Here is a 4,883-nt window from a genome sequence, read left to right as displayed (position 1 = left end):
GATTTTTTTCCTTCTAATGAACAAAAAAATATATAAACCTTCTATGGATGCCAGCCAAACAAAAAAAGATGCAGCAAGTCAGATTCAGCCAATGAGCCATAGTTTGTTGATCTCTATCTAGCCACAATAGTTTGCCTACATTGCATAGGAAGCACAACCCATTCCCTTTGTGGCAGATTTCTTTCTCCTTAGGTTTGGCTTTAAATGTGATCTTTTCACAGATTCCTTCTCTAGCCACCCTTTCTAAAGTAAATATGTCCCTTTCCCTTGTTTTATACTGCATCCAATTTCCCTTTCCCTTTAATATTCTTATCACAATGTATAATTATATGTTTATATTTTCTTGGTATTTTCTGCCTCTTCCAATAGATTTTAAGTTTAGTCAGGGATAATGTCTGTTGAGATTTTATTCACCAGTGCTTAACACCTACTATTATTTAGTAAGTGTTCAATAAATATTTGCAAAATGCACTATTCAGGCTCTTTCTGCCCCTTGGGCTTTGATTGCTAATTTGAAGGGGTTGATCCAACTGTTTTAATTGTAGGTTTACTGAATACACCTGAAAGGCTTATTGTACTAAGCAATGCCAAGTCTAAGGCTTGACGAACCTAGTCTATCCTCTCCCCCATTCAACAGTGTGGACAACTTGATAGTAGGTCTCTGAGCTATAAACCAGTGACTGTTTTGGTGTAACTGAGATTCTAGATCTACAAAGCTCAGACTTCTCCCTTGTATACACTGGGTGTGGCATGCCTAAAACAGTAGGATAAGATAGCCTTTTTTACTTCACTCTACAGATCTCTAGTTTATGTTAGTTACCATAATATAAATAGGGCCATTATTGAAATCTAGATGTAATTATACTTACAAAAGGTCTATTTTTAAAAACAAGCATATCAGCTTATAATTGACTGTTTAAAAAAGACACAGTTTCACATATATGTCCACATATATACTAAAATGATCAATATTCAAAGGAAATAACAAAAATGCAGGTATTCCTTACTTTGCACAGTTCTGGAATGCATAGATTTCACTTACCATGCTTTAGTTAAATAATACCAGTTGCCCAACAACACAATTGAAGTTTCATTTACCATGGTACACTAACGTCAGTAATTGAATAAAGTACACACTTTACTGTTAGCTCTTGAGTACATAAATCATTACTATGCAATTAACAGATGTAAATTATGGTTAATGACTAATTACATCATTTTTTTCAGTCTTTTGGTGATTGGTCACTGAGCATATACTCAGCTTATGTGCAGGGAACAAAGCATTTGTTTATATTGCCTCTTTTTTCCTACTGATAAACCCATATGACGTTTAACAAAAATGTATAATGAGAAAATGAATTAGCCAGTAAAGATGAAAGTTCAAAAAAGAAACTAAAAGTGATTTTTAAAGTTTAATATATATATTTTAATTCAATAATAATTAACATGTTATACTAGCTTCATGTATAAACATAATGTGAAATAAGACAGTGAAAGCAAGGAAAATACCATATGATTTCATCCATTAAGTGGAACTTAAAAAACAAATAAAGACAGACTGAAAAAAAAAAACCCACAACATACTCTAAACTACAGAGAACAAACTGATGGTTGCCAGAGGGGAGGTGAGTGAGGGGATGGGTGAAATATATCAAAGAGACTAAGAGTACACTTACCTTGATGAGTTATTGAATCATTATATCGTACACCCAAAATTAATAATACTGTATGTTGATTATATTTCCATTTAAAAAAAAAAAAGGAAGAAAAGAGAACAGCTGCTGAGAAAAGACATTGCTGGCAAAGTCGGACTTGCCAAAGAGATGTATGAAACTGTTGCCAAGTCTATCAAGAGAATCATCTTAAAAATCCCAATGACTGGGGGAAGAAGTTAAGATGGCAGAGCAGTAGAACTCTATGCTTGTCTCAACCCTTGAACACAGCTAGATAAATATCAAGTCATTCTTAACACCCAAGAGATCGATCTAAATGCTGAGAGAACAAATTGCAGAAAGAGAAAAAAGAAGCCACACTATGGAAGGCAGGAGGTGCTGAGATGTGATTCTGTGGAGAAAGGAATCATAGATGCTGCAGAGGGGAGGGATCCTTGATCTTAGAGAGAAACAGAGAGAAAGCAGCCCACAGGGAATTTTTTTTTTTAATTTTTATTTATTTTATGATAGTCACAGAGAGAGAGAGAGAGGGGCAGAGACATAGGCAGAGGGAGAAGCAGGCTCCATGCACCGGGAGCCCGATGTGGGATTCGATCCCGAGTCTCCAGGATCGCGCCCTGAGCCAAAGGCAGGCGCCAAACCGCTGCGCCACCCAGGGATCCCAGCCCACAGGGAATTGAACAAGAGAAGCACATCCCCAAAACCATTAACTGGAAAAACTAGAGCAGTTGATTATCACGTTTTTACAAGCAGCAGAGCTCAAAGTCTGAGGTTGTAGAAGTCCATGCCACTGCCAAGAGGAGACTGACTGGCATAGCAGTGCTCCTATGGGGAAGATATGCAGAGGCCTGGGAGTGGATGGCTTGAGGATCCCCTGGGTTGCACTGAGAGAGAAAGTTCTCCTACTTGGAGTGCACTTGAGAGAGGTGGCAGGGCCTCTCAGGGGACAAAAGAGCTGGCAGGCACTAACCTATTGCTCTGGTCATTAGCATAGGAACAGAGATATCTGCTGAGGGCAGCAAACCTTGGTCCCAGCTTTTTACTGTGCTTTATCATAAACTCCAAGCCTCTGCATGGTAGTGTGACTGCTTTTCTGGAACTAAGCAGCACTGTCACACCATGAGGAGACCTCCCCCCAGGGGATCAGAACAGGTCCATGCCACATAGGATCCCTAAAACTTGGCGTTTTGAAACTGCTGCATGCCTGAGATAAAACACAGGAGTACTGTGCCACCCCGGCAGGCAGTCAAGCTAGAATAGAGAGAGAGGCAGAGATGCAGGGACACAAGAAGGGGAGGTTGTTCACTCTTCTGTGAGGGTTTCCTGAAAATGGTTTCACCATTTTCCCCATGCCTAACACACTGACAGACTTCAGTAAGCAACACAGTTGCCCTCAGTGGAAGCTGGAGCCACCAAGGCCTGCCCCGCTGCACCTTGCAGGTGCATCTTTACTAGGGCAAGTTGGCCCACAATCAGAGCAGCAGCTCCTTCCCAGAAGACCACATGATTTCACTCATATGTGGAAATTAAGAATCAAAACAGACGAACATAGGGGAAGGAGGGAAAAAGAGAGAAAAACAAACCATAAGAAAGTCTTAACCATAGAGACCAAACTAAGGGTTGATGTAGGGAGGCAGCCAGAGGTAGACTAAATGGGCGCTAGGTGTTAAGGAGGGCACTTGTGATGAGCACTGGATGTCATATTTAAGTGATGAATCACTAAACTCTACACCTGAAACCAATTTTACCATATATGTTAACTAACTAGAATTAAACAACTTGAAATCAAATAAATAAATAAATAAGAAATAAGAAAATCCCAATTACTGAAATGACAATCCTCAAAGCCTGAGATTTTTTTTTCTCTGAAAATCAACTGCAAGCCATAAACTTCCAGCAGAGAAAGGAATCTCTCATTCAGGACTTGGTTCTGCTTTGGGAGAAGTGTGCAAGTCTCAATGATGCAGACCTTTTAGACATCATTTATACTTAATTTCATTGGCACCAGAAAGTTTGGGATATTTTTCAGATGAATAAATGACCAGATGAAGACACTGACCTTTTTGATATGGAACAATTCACATTCATTTAAGAAAATTCTTCAGAGATGGGAACCTGGGTGTTAAGCATCTGCCTTCAGCTCAAGTCATGATCCCAGGGTCTTGGGATCGAGCCCCAAGTCTGGCTCTCTGCTCAGCAGGAGGCCTGTGGCTCCCTCTCCCTCTGTCTGCCACTCCCTCTGCTTGTGCTCTTTTTGTCAAATAAATAAAATCTTTTTTAAAAAAGAAAATTCTTCAGAGAGCATCAAAAAATGTGATAGCTTCAGAGACACTGAGGAGAATGCAGTATAGGTTCAAATTACCTGGGGTACAGTATAGAAAGCCAAACCAGCACAAACCTGCTTCTATGGTGTATTATTCCCAGATTCCCTATGCCATCACTTCCTGCGAGCTGAGAGCAATATATCCCTTCTGGGTCAGGCACTGATAGTTGCTAACAATCACCATAAGATTGTGAATATCGACTTAAATAGCCAGCATCTGGACTCTCTTAAGTCTATTGTTTTTTTAAAAAGTATAATCAGACCATTGAAATTCACAGCTCTACTAGACTTCTACAAGAACGAACCCTTGAGCTGGATATATACATGGATTCAATGATCATTCATGAAAACAGAATAGAAAAACAGAGTCCAGAGAGTGACTCAAGAAACATTTGGAGACTATCCTCAACCAATACTAGACTTTTCATAATAGAAGATTGAAACAAAATTCAAGTGACTTAAATGGAGACATCTTGTTTGAGAGAAAAGAACCCCCCTGGGGCCTAAAAATGTTCTCTAGCTTGCATCTTCTGGAAGTTGAAATCCTTAGCACCAGCTGGTATTGCAAATGCACCACTTCCTCTGTTGCTCACTTGCATATCCAATAAGGAAATGTATTATTTTAAAATTAGATATCTCTAATAAAAGGTATGTGGTTTTGCAAGCACAGTATTTCCCTAACTATACTGCATATGCATTTCAGTTAACAGCTAACTAGATGGCTTCTATTTATAAATTTGTGTTTTAGAAATTAACTCTTGATATTGACAGTTTAGAAATGTTCATGATTGTTGGAACTGATTCTTTCCTCCTCTACTGTGAAGTCCTCCCCCCCATACCCCACAAAGCATAGCAATTGTGGACCTTTAAAAAATGACAAGATGACC

The 4,883-nt window shown here is 39.2% G+C and overlaps 1 pseudogene; it reads left to right on the top strand.

The window, feature by feature from the left end:
• The first annotated feature begins 1,823 nt into the window (after nt 1–1,823).
• On the top strand, nt 1,824–4,638 carry LOC144308880 (centromere protein N-like; annotated as a pseudogene).
• The last annotated feature ends 245 nt before the right edge of the window (nt 4,639–4,883 follow it).

This window comes from Canis aureus, chromosome X (assembly GCF_053574225.1).
Source record: "Canis aureus isolate CA01 chromosome X, VMU_Caureus_v.1.0, whole genome shotgun sequence".
Taxonomy (NCBI): Eukaryota; Metazoa; Chordata; class Mammalia; order Carnivora; family Canidae; genus Canis; species Canis aureus.
The sequence above is the reverse complement of the archived record's forward strand: the minus strand, read 5'-3'. Positions and strand labels throughout refer to the sequence as shown.